Source organism: Lepidochelys kempii, chromosome 17 (assembly GCF_965140265.1).
Source record: "Lepidochelys kempii isolate rLepKem1 chromosome 17, rLepKem1.hap2, whole genome shotgun sequence".
In the NCBI taxonomy this organism is placed as follows: Eukaryota; Metazoa; Chordata; order Testudines; family Cheloniidae; genus Lepidochelys; species Lepidochelys kempii.
This window is the reverse complement of record NC_133272.1, coordinates 18,068,102-18,084,158: the sequence shown is the minus strand read 5'-3', so window position 1 is coordinate 18,084,158 and position 16,057 is coordinate 18,068,102. Positions and strand designations below refer to the sequence as shown.

General features: G+C 42.5%; 1 long non-coding RNA gene across 1 annotated transcript; it reads left to right on the top strand.

The window, feature by feature from the left end:
• The first annotated feature begins 5,574 nt into the window (after positions 1-5,574).
• LOC140899623 (uncharacterized) lies at positions 5,575-9,438 on the top strand. Its single transcript, XR_012155393.1, has 3 exons — positions 5,575-5,990; positions 6,535-6,709; positions 9,357-9,438. It is a non-coding gene; the product is annotated as an uncharacterized lncRNA (long non-coding RNA).
• Positions 9,439-16,057: the final 6,619 nt, after the last annotated feature.

The following is a 16,057-nucleotide window of genomic DNA, read 5'->3' as shown; positions in this document are numbered from 1 at the left end:
TGTGAAGTAGTTCACTTGTGGAATCTCTATTTAGTGTCCCCCACCTTTTTTCTCCAACGTGGGAAGCGAATATAATTTTATAGATTTGTGTTCTGGTAACAAAAATTGCAGTCTTTATCCTGACAGGTCTTTCTATCCAGTTCCAAAAAACTAAGGTAATGCTGGTGATAGTGTTTAAAGTCTGGCTGTAGGAGTGGGAAGGGGGTGTGCAGAGAGGGCATCACAGGTAATGCAGCAGCTGGAGGAGCCAAATGCCAATCACCACCATTTGAGCTTTCTAATTGGCTGCGCCTGGGAGCCAATTAAAAAAAAAAAGTGACAAGATACTTTAAAAACCTTAACAAGCCCGAAAAACTAGCCAATACGCAACGCACAAGCCAACTCGGCATAAAACAAATTTCTGCTTATTTTGAGCAGCTTTGGTGTCTCATCCAGTAGATCATCTTGCTCAAATCCAGGGGCTATGAAAGGCAAAGATTATTGCATTGTCTTGTCAAGGGAAAGATATTTATCAAATGTATATTATTTTCCCTTAGGGAATTTACTGTTTGTTTTGTTTTGCTTGCATTGTCCCATTTCCATTCAGTGCATTTGTTGTGAAAGACAGCTCTCTATTTCTCAGCAACTTACAGATATTGGCATGCTGCAAACTGAAAACATTTTGTTTAAGTGCATATCTTATTTTGAAAGGGAAATCTAAGAATGGATTGTCATCCTCATTGAACTCTACCATTTGAATTGCTTTGCTCATAGTCAAATGAATGGGCAAGTTTTAATGTATTTCATAAAAACTGTCCAAAACCAGAATGCTCTACGTAGTTAAGTGATATTACCACAGAGATACATAGCAAAGAAAGAGATGGGGGGAAAAAAAAGACAAATAAACATAGGCAATAACTTTTTAGAAGAGACTTTTAAAAAGAAGAGTTAGTGTCATAGCATGGAACAGGAACTGCAGAAAACAGAGGCTTTATCTACATTGTCTTTAGTATGTCCCATTGTTGCAGCTCTAACTTCTTTTGCCACCTCTGCTTTTTAAAATCCATTGCTTATGAGAGCTGTATCTTATCATGCATACATCACTATTTCTACAAGTTATTTTGTCTGCTTTACACTATTATGCTGGGTATTTTTTCCAGTTGTCCTGAACTCTAGGCACATTAAAAATACAACAGCCCTTCAACTTTAGCAGAAAGCCTCTTTAATATCCCTTACTCCTGAGAGGGAGAATACTAATGAAGAGGAAAATCCTGCAATGTCAGTAAGTTCAGCATAAGATAGCTGGGATGAGGGCTCTGATGTTTCTCACTGATGTAGTAGTAGGCTGTTGGTATTATGTTCACACTTCCTTTTTGAGCTCTTACTTTCATGATCTTTATAGTAAGTGTCCCATTGTCTTAGATAAACCTGGAGACTTATGTGTACCCATCTGCATCTGCAATCATTGCCCTAGGGTGCATTTTCACACTTATTTTGAAATTTTCAATTTCATCATATTGCTAGATTTACTATGAGAGCTACTGCCCAGCTGTTGGTCTGGAAGTCTAACTATTTGCCTCCCAAGCTTTCCTAGTTCTAAAATCTCAACCATGAATACTTGAAACCAGTCAAAGCAAAACCTCTGAGAAAGCTGCATTAACCATCCTTTCTTTTTCCAGCTTATCGAGAATGTACACAGGCAGATCTGTTTCTGGCCATAGTCTTTAAGTTTATAAAATGCTTATTTCACAAAGCCTTGGAAAATGCTAGGGTTGTATCCGAATCTCTGGATTGTGTACTAATTATATTGGATTACTTAAGAATTCCCAGTTATCACTCCGAGGGTTGATAGGTTCTTGTCCCACGATCAGGCCCAGTATTATTGAAATCAGCGTTCAGTTGCAACACTCACATTTTAGGAACCCTTCTGTATTTACAATAGTTTATTAATACATTTAACACAGTCACAAACACACTAACCCAGCAAGGTAGATCGAGATAATACAGAATATACATCTGAACATCCATATACTCGCACCATCCCTTGCAGAACAACCTGAAATGTTAGCCATTATCTTCCTCATCACCAGTGGCCATCATCCTGGCACCTCCCAAGAGCTACCTCACTCTCTCCTCGCACACCCAGGCTGGGATACAATTTTTGCAATATGTTAGGCTGATGCCACTATGTGTAATGCCATATTCAGTAAGGGTTTCTCCCTCTTCCTTATTTGTATTTCCTCCCACTACTAATGTTGGGGTGCCCTTCTCCTATAGGTTAGTATAGGAATAATCTCAATTTATTATCATATACATCAGTTTGTTGTCATGGCACTCTTGTGGTCAGACATCTGCAGATGTTCTATCCTAAAATATCCAAAAGCTGGTGTTAGCTCATGTTCCTGGGCTTGGTTGGTGTCGTTATGGACGAACTTCTTCCTTAAACGCTCTATTCCCAGTTCCCCAAAACTTAGGGGTGTTGGTTAGGCCATTTCTGTGCCAAAGCCATAGGCCTCAAGCCTTTATGCTAATTGCTGAAGCCAATGTCTTACAGGATATGGGCCGGTAGAGTCCTTGTGTTACTGATAAATAAAATAAATGCTAAAGCTAGCTCTATGGGCTATAGGGGACAGGATGCTTCAATTTGACAGTGACCAGCTGGTTGTGGTGTCTGAAAAATAAGCTATCTTTATTTTTGCTTCAAAGTAGCGAGTAGCTTTTTCATTTAATTTCATACACTGTTTCAGGCATTGCATCATCATCATACGCTGCAACAGGATCCATATAAGTGTAGATAGATTCTAAAAGCTGCTTTTCGTTCCTCGTGCCTTGACTTCTTTTGGAGAACCTTCTCTCTGAATATCAAGCTCTGTGGATGTAAAACAAAGAATGAGACAGAGGTCTTAAAGAGCTCTTATAAAGCCCTCAACTCTTGCAGTTAACTACAAAAAAACCTATCAATCCATGCTGTGCAAATCTGGGGATTGCTGTACAACTTTCTGCAGAATGTGCCAGTTTGTTCAGGCTATTGGCAAAACTGTGACACATAAAGCCAATGCCAGGGGAAAGCAATGTTCCTTCATTGTGTGCATGTCTTGAGCTCTGTATGTTTGCAGTCACTGACATAAGGTAGCTGAGAGAGGGCAGCCCTTGGAACATTCACAGATTAACTGAAGAACAGGTTTATTTCTTTTTGTGTTGGGCTATTCCCTCCACCCCTGTAGCCAGCTGTGCAATGTTGAAGATCATTAAGAAACTCCAGGAAAGGCTACCAGCTGAATACTCTGGGCCCCTATCATCCCTTCCACTTGTGAGTGTGAAGAGGACTCAAAACAGGTGAAAATGAAATGTTGGGGAGGCAGCAGAGACAGTGGAGCTGCAGCTGATCTCACAAAAGTCCTTTTATGGATATGCCACAGGACAAAAGGCTCTGTAGCATAGGAAAGGAAGCAACAGAAGATTATCACTCTCCTAATCATCTTCCTTCAAAGCTGCAGAGAATTTGCAATATAAACTTTTTCCTTCTTCACATTGGAAACATTGCCACCACAGCAGGGGACTTTGGGGCAACTGTCCTCAGGAAGTCATGCCACCATGGGAAAGTGGAGAACCAGGGTAGTGTGGAGACAATGGGGCCCAGATCCTCAAAGGTATTTAAAACTACTGAAATCACTTTGAGGATCTGGGCCTGAGCCTCCAAGCAAATGCCACCATTCTCTGTGATGTCCCAAAATTCATGGGATCTTGAGACATCCTCTTATTTAGTAGGTCAAGTTTCATTCCAATTCTGTTTGGGGACAGCCCTTGCCCCCTGAAAATGATATGCAAGACACCTATGCAAGTTGAAATTTGCTGCGTTTCCTGGTCCATAGGTTTTTTTTTTCCCCTTGTATATTCAGCTAGTAGCTTTTCCTCCATTATTTTGTCAGCAAAATGACTCCAAGCCCCCAATCTGTGATTCAATGGGATGGATTTCAGCCCCTTTGATCAAGGAAATTCCCTATGTTGGCTTCAATGCAGGAGAGTCATTTTGCACCATAAATCTGTTCCATTCTTCTGTTTGAACTTAGGATGAACTTATATTGCTGTGACTTGGGAGGGGCTAGTCTAGAATCAAGAATTTAGAGGCAGGTTTTGTTTTTCTGACCCACTCACAAACAGAATATTTAAAATGTTAACTTACGTATACCAGTCCGTTGGTGATTGGTATGATATTATAATCTTATCGTTCTACTGAAAGCCCTCAAATGCGCTGGCACTGAGCTAAGAAAACAGTCTTATTTAAACAGAAGTTGTGGAGATACTGTATTCTGTTACCATCTGCCAGTGAAGAATTAGTCACCTTAACAGCCTAAAAGAAAAGGAGTACTTGTGGCACCTTAGAGACTAACAAATTTATTTGAGCATCAGCTTTTGTGAGCTACATCCGATGAATGCTACATCGTGAATGCATCCGATGAAGTGAGCTGTAGCTCACAAAAGCTTATGCTCAAATAAATTTGTTACTCTAAGGTGCCACAAGTACTCCTTTTCTTTTTGCGAATACAGACTAACACAGCTGCTACTCTGACACTTAACAGCCTAGTGATTGTTTATTTTTGTTATTCAACAACATGGAAATGATTTCCAAGGATTTTTCCCTATAGGTGAGATTTTTGTCACCTATGCACTGGGATCCCAAGGAAGTGGTGTACCTTGCATTGCTTTGGACATTTAAAACTAGACTGGACAAAGCATTAGCACAGGGTAGGGAACAGTCCAGTTTTATTCAAAGGAATTTTCACTGTTGGGGAGGAACAGTTGAATTTTAAGGCTCTAGGTTTGGACACAATGGGAGGGACAAAGTCTGTGGCCATTGACTTCAGTCTACGGATTTAAGACCTTTTCAATCTCCAGTCCAAGCCCCTCAATAATAATATATATTTTGCTCATTTACCTCTTATGAGGTGGTTTTGGTACACACAGCATATTATGCAGCTAGCTGTTCCTGTGATAAAGACCAGAGCTATAAGCATTGTGATCCAGATGTATGGCTCCCATGATGGCATGGTCCTTGTTTGCAACCAAACCCTGGGAGTAACAGAAAAACACCATGAAATACATTGGAACCCATTCTGTGGGCAAAAAACTGGGGCACTGGGACCGTCCCTCACAAGAGGGGCATTCCTAGTGTAAGCAGTGTCAGGATGAGCTCCACCCTGACATCTGGTGGTGAGGTGTGGCAAGTTGTGGAAAAGAACTTCAGGGGCCGATCTCATTTGCATAGGCACACCCACCACGCCTAGAATGAGACCATAGCTGCCCAAATGGTCACTTTGGCTGCTGTGGGATCCCCAGTGTCTCTGTTATTGGGGCAGGAAGAATAAATTGTTATTACCCTGATTATGGGAACTGTGCTTGGAACTGTACGTGGCCTTTTGTTACGATGGAGGGATTCACCATCATCTAAGTAGCACTCGCTAGGCAAGGGTCATGGGTTCCAAAACTGTGTGAATGGAGAGAGGCTGGGGACAAGTATTAATACTTGGTGGCATGGGCCCCTTGGTGAGGGCCTTACATGCTGATTGCACTTCCTCCTTTCTCCACTGTGAAATATCAGAGCTAATTTTGATTTCATTAGAAGTCTAGTTATAGGCTGCTGAGCTCACTTTGGGCTGACAGTGCACCAGCACTGGGGCTCCCCTACTATAAGCTGAATTCACCTAAGAGCTGAAATCACTGAGTGTTGTGTTAAGTAGTGGGGGAGCCTGAAGATATATTGTGGAGCAGTTTGCGGGACGGCTGGTGAAGCAGTTCGACACGGAGCAGTGTGTGGATGGCAGGAGCTGCTTGTGGGCCGTGGAGCTGAGCGAAGGAGTTCGTGGGGCGGCTGGCGGAGCGGAGCGCAGCTGAGCGAAGGAGTTCGTGGGGCGGCTGGTGGAGCGGAGTGCAGCTGCGCGAAGGAGTTTTGTGGGGCGGCTGGCGGAGCGGAGCGCCGCTATGGAGCTATGGGGCGGTCAGCTTCAGATCACGTAAGGTGCCTCTTACCCCCGTCCCATTTCCACCCAGGTTGGGAGGTAAAGCTCCGCCGATAAGCTTTCGAACTCTGGGGCTGCCCTGACCAGGGACAGAGACTTTTGGGGCATTGGACTTTTGGGGTTGCTGGACTCAAGAACCAAAGGGAAAAGGGCATGCCCCAATTTGCCTGGGGTGGGGTTGTTTTTGCTCATGGGTTGTGTTATGAATCCTGTTGGTGGTGTTTCCCCAACATAATGCCACATTGTTTCTCTCTGTTATTAAAAGACTTTTGCTACACTCAGACTATGTGCTTGCGAGAGGGGAAGTATTGCCTCTTGGAGGCGCCCAGCGGGCGTGGTATATATTTGTCCCAGGTCACTGGGTGGGGGCTCGAGCCGGTTTGCATTGTGTTATTGGAATGGAACCCCTAGATATTGAACCCGGCCCTTGTTGCTGCCAACTCTGACGGGCAGAAGGGTTACACTAGTTTTCAGGGACACATGATATTTTTAACACATGAAAACATGGCCCCTAATTTATTTTCTTCATTGCACTTAGGTGTTTTCAGTAAAGGTGGGCCTGAACCAGACATCAGTTCCAAGCCTCTTTGAACTTTGGGAAATTCTAATCCAGATCCAAAATTCACAGCTGGAGCCCAGCGCCAGTAGTTAGGTTCTACTTACACTTACTCCATGAAAGCAGATAAATTCCATCAACCCAGCGCAACAAAAAGGTAATGTGAACTCTCTCAAGCGTGCCTTACATTGAATAGAGCATTGTTTGAGGATGGGTAGGGAATTTGGCTTGCATAAATCCCAAACAGGAGCATAATACAAAATCCTCTGTTTTGCTGAGTTCCACTGTCCCTTCCTTATTTAGAGAAATGAAAAGCCTGTTCCTTTATACATTTCATGAAATCCATCCCAGGATTCTGAGAATTTATTCAGAGGGAGTAAAAGACACAGATACACCCTCCATTGCTATGTTACTGTTCCATGAGTTCCAGACAAAGCATTTATTGTGGTTTGGCAGTAACCATCTATTCCCAGAACCCTGGGACTGAATTGTTATTGAGTCATCAAAATAAAATCAAATTTAGTACTCATGAGCACCGATAGTTAAGTTCATCTTTGCAGCATGAGGCTGGAAATCTTGTAGACTGTTAAGAGTCTCCTACCACTTAGACCCCAGAGAAACCAGACAGTGAAGTTACATTGTTGTAAAAACACCAACACTAAGCGAGAGGCGAATCGGACCTCTGGCAAGTCATGAGCTCTGCACCAGTCCTTAGGGCAAACACCAATACTAGGGAAAGTGAGCAATCCATCACTGTACCTGTAATAATAAATATGAAACATAAAATAATTATATGGCATACAGAAAAAACTATTGAGGTGCAAAAATTATGTGTGTCTTTTGGGGGATGTGTGATAACAGAGGAGGGGATCAATTGTGGCTCCTAAAGACACAAAGATTCTTAAATTCTATCTGCATCTGAGGTAATGAGGCTGGTACAAAAACCAGAAAGCTCTCAGGAGGCCCTTCTGCTGCTCCTTTGCAGATCATTAAAAGCAATATTCAATCAAAACACTATCAGGTTCCCATAGAACATATGCTCTGAATTTTTTTCCCCAAGGGTTGCATGGAAATGTTGCTGCAAAGAGTGCTGATACCTTCACAATACAATGGGACACTTCAATTCCTGGTGTAACTCTGTTGACTTCAGTGGTGTTACACCAGGGATGTATTTGGCTAAGTTAGTTTGAAGCTGAGTTTTGGACTTTTAACTCCTTTGTTTCATGTCACATTTGGGAGTCACTAGGGAGATTTGTTAAAGTATTATCGTATCCACACATCTCTGATCGCCTGGGACTTCACAATTCATGCTATGCTGCACACTATGGCCACTTTACAGAAACAGTAAGAATAGAAGCCAAATCCTGCTATTCCACATGGAGAATCTCCATTCCCTGTTAACATAGGTGGCCTATGACACAAAATAGAGAAGTTTTGATTCCAGCCATTAAAGGGTACACAGACACTCGCCAGTTCATTACAATGCACAACAGTAGTCAGTTTCTACCGGTAAGTAGCCTGCTTGCCAACCCCAGCAAAAAATCAGTACATACTAGACAAAAAGACTAGACTAGGGGGAAGATGCAGTTATTAGGAAAGGGTGTTACTGACAACACGTATTTGTGTGTGTGTGTATCTAAGTGGGAATGCGTGTGCCTACAGTATGTGGATGTGTGTGTGAGATGTGGTTGGGGATCACTGACCGACCTTTGGTTTATCACATCGTTTGTTAAATTCTATTATTCTAAGAGCGACACAGGATATTCCCCCCCTAACAAATCTGATTATCTGCAGCCCTGTCAGAGTCTTGAGGAGCCATCCATTTTTTCCCCCTACCGTACCCCACGAGGTTGCATTTTAGCCACCGCCTTTCTGATGAATGAGGACGCAGAGAGCTCTGGTACAGAGCCTTGGGCCTTGATTCCAGGCTGCATTCTGCATATGCCACTATTGTGGCGTAAAGGGGCCACAAAGCTGCCAGATTCACCCCTACCCTACAACCTAAGGGGTTGCCTGGGTGATGGCCTATGATACAAATACCACTGGAACAGGGGTGTCTCAGGAGCTGGGTGGAAGAAATGTGGGAGGTGGGGAGTGTAGCTAGACTTTTCTGCACTCCACCTATTTTGGGGTGTCAACTGATTTCTTGGGGACCATTGCAGACTACGTATCACTGACTAGACTATCCCCCAGCAATCCCTAAATTCCAGAGATGCAGAAGTGGATTAATGACCCACTGCAGCTTTCTGGGCTACACAAGCAAGAAGCTTTCTGGGTTACATAAGCAAGAAGTTGGACTACCCTATGGGAGCAGATCAGTGAGCCCCTGGTCTCTTAATCTTGCTTTGGTCCAGTTCTTACATGATATTTCCCTTCTACCAATGAGACATTCCATCGTTTCCAAGTTTACATCAAGGAAGAGACTTTTTAACCTTTTCCTGGGCACTTTCATCTGATCTACTTCTTCCTTTAAACTATTCCTTACCTTCCCCATGTTTTCCCCTCATTTTTAAATGAATCATATACTTACATTAAGCTCATGCAAACCATCAAACTAAATGAGCCTGGAGAACTTTTTAAAAAGAGCGAAATTGGCAGGATTTCCAGCATCTTACCTACCAAACCAGTTGTATTACAGGACTGGAGGGTGGCCTGCCAAAGAAAGAAATGGGTTAGTGGGTTCTTTGGATTTTTTGTGGGGGGGCAGGGCTGGGTGCATAAGTGTATCTTTGTAACGTATAAGGAAGCTCTGAAAGAGGCTTTTGTTTGATTTTTATTAAGGTTTTTTTTTTTTTAACATTTAGAAATTTAAATTTTGCCCACCCTACGAGACTTTATGGACATTACGAGAACTAAGAAGATGATGTCATCAGAAATATGATGCCCATGAAACAAGGTTAGTCAAGATGGGGAAGTAATTTTTATTCAGAATGTTCTTATTAACTTCTCTAACTCAAACACCTGAGAAAGAGTTGAAGAAAAAGATATCTGTTAAAGATCCAAAACTCTTGCCCCTTGAAGTGGGACCCGTGAAAAACCTCAGTCAGCGGCAAGTCATCTAGCAAACAAACTCCTAAAGCCCCAACTTGAAATTCCTGACATTTCTAAGGTAAAAACCGGGAAGGGAGCAGGGGGGAAGAGAAAAATAATACCCCAACACGCTTCAAGCCTTTTATATACAGCACAAAGAAGCAAAAAAGGGCACAGCCCTATTATTTTACTTTGGGGATTGTCGTCTTTAAAGTCACCTTTAAACAGTGCTGGGCCCCTCATTGTCCAGCGATGGAATTTCATTAATTAAAAAAGAAAAGATTATAGAACACCTATTTGCCTCCATTTATAAAGCTAAATTTGAAGGGACAGGGGGATGTTCTTAATACTAGATCTAAGAAGAGTGGATACCAAAAAGAAGTGGTGAGCGTTAGGGGGTAAACTAAGGCACAGAGCAGCTGAGTGACTTGCCCAAGCTCACACACGAAGTCTGTGGCACAGCAGGCACCTAAACCCAAGTCTCCTCGGTTCTAAGTTATTCCCCTAACCACTAGACCAGCGATACTCAGACTGAGGCTGCTGAGCTGCAAGTGGCTTTTTAATGTGTCTCCTGTAGTTCTTTGCAGCACATGATATGAAAACATTATGTGATTTAATTATTAACCAAACCGGATGTTTTTACTATGTTGTTAACCAATTGTAGTTGATAAAATAATAATGGGTCAGTCACTTTGCTATGAGAATTTTTATATATATATACAGTGACATTACCCAGGGTACAGTCTGGACTGATGGACAACTGTGTCCTTTAATTCTCCAAGCTGGGGTGCCTTTTACATTGTTTGTCTGTGAGAGCAACCACTCCTGGTTTGCAATCACGCAGCCTCCACCGTGTAAATCACTCCCAGCTCTACTATAGCCAGCCACTCCTGAATTACACTGCAGGGCAACAACAGGAAACTCCCAGTACCAGACTTTCCCACAGAAATGTGCATCTTGTACTGCCCGACACCCTCCTGGACATAGACATATTCTGTCATTTATTAATAGAAAATGATGTGCACAAATCTTGTTATCCCAAATGGAGTTTCCCAAACACTTCAATCCAAAACACACTGGTTTAGATAACAAACAAATGTGTTAACTACAGAAAGATAGTTTTTAAGTGGTATTAATACTTCTCTATCTCTACTGGAAATGCTTCACCTAATATACCCTAGGATTGCATTTGCCTTTTTCACAGCCGCATCACATTGATGGTTCATAGTCAAAGATTTTTTGGACTGGCATGTAACTCCACGAGACCCACCTACTTTAAACCTTTGTGTGTAGCTTGTAGGGGGAAAGTGAGCAGCAGAATAAGAACGAGTGGGTTTGTATCCTTCCATGATCTCAGTTAAAAGAAAAATAGTACCTCTTGCTGTTAATATTAGTTAACAGTTAACATCTGTTAATATTGCTGTCAATATTGATACTTCACTGTAGTCAAGGAACTTCCCTTTTTCATTTCCTTTGCAGATCATTGCAATACCTCAGTGTATATATTTAAGTGTTCAGACCGTATGTTGAGAACATACGTTTCTTTTGAAAGTTTTGTTTACTTCCACTTCTTTCCACTGATTCACAGGAGGTTTATGTATGGATAGGCTTTTCCACAATACTCATTACCATTTTATTTGAGTGACACCCTGAGAATTAGGAAAATGTTACTGACCCTGTTTACAGGGTGGGGAAATGGAAAAACAAAACAAAACAAAAACTTTTTAAGTGACATGCCCAAGGTCACACAGGAAGTCAGTGTCAAAGCTGCAAAAGCTGACCCAAATTTCCTGATTCCCATGCAAATGCCTTAACCACAGGATCATCCTTCTTCTTAAGTGTCTTGATTCTTTGTGATCCTGCAGTTCCTTCTGGACACAGTTTCTCCAGCAATACTGCTTACCCACATTCTCCCACTCAGAACCTAAGTCTTCCACCAGCAGAATGAACTCTTCTATGAGACTTTGGATGCACCTCTCCAAGCACCTTCGGCCTTAATGGATTCCTTTTTCTTCCACCACCCTGAATACTGATGCTGAGTGCCTCTGAGATGCCCCAAGCCAGCGTTTTCAATTCAGCCCCATAGATTTTAAAGTGATTATATATTTTTCCAACCCAAACAATTTCTAAGCCCCCTACCTGGTTTGCATCTATCCTGCCAACCATGCCAATTTTGTATAAATGGTAAATGTGGCCTCTCCAGCACGGAGCATGTTTCCCAAAAAGTCATTTACAAAATCATTTCCCCATCACTCATATAAAATTGTAGGCACAGTTTCCCTTCCTACTAATGTGTATTCTTATCCTGGATGGGACTGGTTTAGTGCTGTTTGGCTAAGGTTTGAAATACCTAAAATCCTTGGTTTGAATCATAGTAGAATTGATTCAGCCCTTTGCCTTCTAGAGCAGATATAACTAGTTCTGTGTAGTTTATTTTGCTGAGTACGTGCTACCTGAGCAATCTTTCCAACTAACAGCCAGTATCTAATCTCTCTTTCTTGGGTAAAGTCAAATCCTGATCTCAGCTACACAGTGCCATACATTCCACCCTGGGTATGGAACTCAAGCTATGTTCATTCTGCCTCTTACCCACTCACCATAGCTATACTGTACTATCTGTTTCTCTGTTGCTGAAATGGGGGACGATTGGAGATGTGACTGGGGAAAACTGCGTGTGGCATGAAATCCAAGTTTGCTCCACCTCAGCTGCGCAGGGTGTAGCAGTGGCACAAATGAGGGTCAGTGCCGGGATTACAATGGCACCATAGAGCCGGGTCCATGCTCAGAAGGGGCCCCATGAAAGTGGCCAAATTGAGGGCTGCCGTGAATCTCTGAGGTGAGCAAAATCCGCCAATAAGCGCAGGACTCACCAAGGTAGAGAAGGAACTTTGTCACACTACATTTTCAGTGCTCTCACCACTACATCTGGGTACTGCAACCACAGGGCACAGCATTCCTTAGCATTAATCAAAGAGCTGCATTCTGTTTTGCAAGTCCATTGTAAAGAGAATAAGAAGGAACACACGCGTAAACATTCCTGGGAATGCTGAACACAACAAAGAGAAGAGCTGTCTTGGATTACAGCATTTATAATTTATACCAGCCCATCATATGTCTGGTACTAGGCAGAATACGTTTGTGCTATTTTAGTTTGAACATTGTGCTGAAGTGGAACATTCTGTGTGTCTTTGATTAATAATAACCCCGTTGGTTATCCACCAAGCATTTATGGTTCTGTATTCGACTAGCATTTTACCAGCACTTTGCATATCTGATGGCAACAGGAAGGTGTATCTTTCTCTCAAACACCTGTTTGGGCTCAATTCTCTGCAGAGGATCCCCAAACCTATTTCACCATTTTTCTTTTTTCTTTGGGTCCTTTCTGCAGATTTTTGCCCTTTTCTCAATGTCATGTACTCTGAGTTCTCCCATAATTTCCTTCTTCTCACCCAATCATAAATCTATTGCAGAACTCTGTGCAAACTCTTCTTCTTATTCTTTTCCTTTCTTGAAACCGTGAGCCACATCCTTGGGTCTAGCCCCGCTATGTTTGATGCAGGGCCTGAGGGGGTGAACAAAGGTGGTTTAAAGTCAATTTGCACTCCCCCATTTTCTCAGATGCCCACTTAAGGCAGCTTTCCAGACTTGTGCTGCTCCCACAATGCAAAGGAGATGGACCAGAGGCCAAGGATCTGGACCCTGTCTTTACAGCATTACTTTTAATTATCAAGCCCACTGTCTACATGGCTTCAATACCACACTTCTTTTTTGTCACAGCTGTCCTCTTGTGTTCTCTCTGCAGTGGGAGTAAGGACCTTCTCCCACACTGTCACTTCCATTGGGAACAAACTCCCTGCCTCTTTGTGTCTACTTTGTTCCTTGATTCTTTGAAAACTCCATCTTAAGATGCAACTCTTTCCCCAGCCTATGACTTTTAGACCTCCTTCTCATAAAAACCAATCTAACCTTACTCCCTGCACCTCCAAATTGTCTCAATATTCAGTAATTCTTACTGAAATGTGGCCACTGTGCCATTCTTCACTCCCACCGTCTTATCTACAGGTGTTATCTCTGCAATATATTGTAGCTTACATAGCCCATGATATCTTGGCTGTAACTTGGCTGTGAAATGCAATGAGACACCTTAGTATAAATGCTATGTAGTAATAAATCATGCCTCTGATATTTTCTGCAGTTACTCTGCTTAGACACTTGAGGGTGGTCTTTGCATTTCACTCCAGATAAATTACTTTTAAAGTAAGAGTTCTCCCCTATGAGAACTATACAGATTCCACCAGGGTACGATACAGTTACATGTCTAAGTTTCTAAGTTCTGTGGGAAGAGCATGTTTTGACTGCACAGCATGTGGCTGATGCTGCAGTGAGAGAGGCTCTGTGAAGTTACAGCAAATGCTGAATAAAACATTGTCACTGCGCAGTACATGAAAAGTCCCTAGGCAGTGGTTTTCACATTCCTTCTGAAATATTTTATTTGCTAACTGGTTGTTTATCAATCTTCTCCATAGTGACAAGAGAAGTGGAGGTGGCATATAAATGGGCTGAGGGACATTAAGTCTGCATGTAAATATAGGACGGATTGCAATATGTCTGGAGGAGAAATCTGAAAGAGGCTAAAACATGTACTGTGAAATCTTTCCTGGTGTCAATGGAGAAACAGTGCTTCTTAGTGTTTGTTTTATTGGGGAGAATGTAGCACAAAATCTGAAAGAGGCTAAAACATGTACTGTGAAATCTTTCCTGGTGTCAATGGAGAAACAGTGCTTCTTAGTGTTTGTTTTATTGAGGAGAATGTAGCACAAAGTCAAGAGTGCCCCAATTCTAAACGTTTCCTGCATGCGCTGACGTTATATTAAAATATGAGTCATTTTAATCTTTGTACTTTGTAGCCAAGTATTAATTTTTACAACATATGTTTGCCTTTGTGCATTTTTCAAGGGAGGTTTGAAGCTATTTGAAGCTGTAATAAATAAGCAAAGGGAGGAAAGATGGTTTCATGGCAAAAACACAGGACTGGGAGTCAGAAGATCTGGATTCTGTTTCCATCTCTGCCACTGACTTTCTGTGTAACTTTGGGCAAGTCACTTTCTCTCTCTCTCTCTCTGACCCTCGGTTTCCCAGTCTGTAAAACTGAAATAATACTTGCCTCACAGGGAGTATTGGAGGGGAGGAAGGGGGTTCATTCAATTATGTTTGTGAAGCTCTTCCTCAGATGGAAGGTTCTATTGAAATACAAGATATTTTGTGTGAATGTGTCTGAGACGTAGGCACAGAGAACAGACTCCAGGAAAATAAAGAGGTAGGTAGACAAACCTCAGGAGCACTCAGGAAAGGCACCTGTGGGAGGTGCCTGCCAAGGCTCAGGGCTTCTGCCCTGCTCCTGTTGAAGCCCTGTGCCCTGGCAGGTGCCTCCCATGGGACTGAAGCCCCAAGACCCCCTCTCCCCACTGGGCAGAAAGCCCTAACCCCTCCACGCTGTTGCGTGGCTGAAACCCCAAGCTTCCCCCCTTCGGTGAAGAATGGGGTGGGGGGGACCTAGGGGGCTCTGCAAGCCGCACTTTAACTATAAAAGAGCCACATGCGGCTTGCGAGCCACGGTTTGACCACCCCTGGCTTAAGCTATCCCTTGTCAGTTGTGGAAGGGACACAGTGGGAGTTATCATTGCATGGATTAACAAAAACTATCAACCCTCCAAAACAAAAGCCTTCATAGTCTTAAAATGAAAGTCTAGTGGCTACACACACTTGGGACACCAAATTTCACACGGTGCTTGCAATACTCCCTCTTCCTCTTGGCAAGTGGGCATTGTTAGCACTAGAATTAACAGGATATCTAATCTGTATGTGCCTCATAGGGTGATTAGATCTGAAAAATTTCCACAAATAAAGGGCCTAATCCTGTAATCCTTACATGAGTAATCTCACCTGATATTAATTGACTGTTCACCTGAACAAGGGCTGTAGCATTGGGTCCAGAACAAGATACACTAGGGTGACCAGATGTCCCAATTTTATAGATATTGGGGGCTTTCTCTTTTATAGGCACCTATTACCCCCCACTCCCCACCCTGATTTTTTACACATGCTATCTGGACACCCTAAATTACACTGGGGAAATGAATGCACTGGAAACTACTGTTAATATGATCTATTGTTTTGAAAGATAGTACAGCATGTAGTATGTACCAAATCTTCCAGTTTACCCAGAGTGTGTCTGATTGCAAAATACCCATCTTGTATGTGTCCTCAAAATTTAACCCACTGCCATTAACTTCAATGACAGGTTTCAGAGTAACAGCCGTGTTAGTCTGTATTCGCAAAAAGAAAAGGAGGACTTGTGGCACCTTAGAGACTAACCAATTTATTAGAGCATAAGCTTTCGTGAGCTACAGCTCACTTCTTCAGATGCATATCGTGGAAACTGCAGCAGGCTTTATATATACACAGAGAATATGAA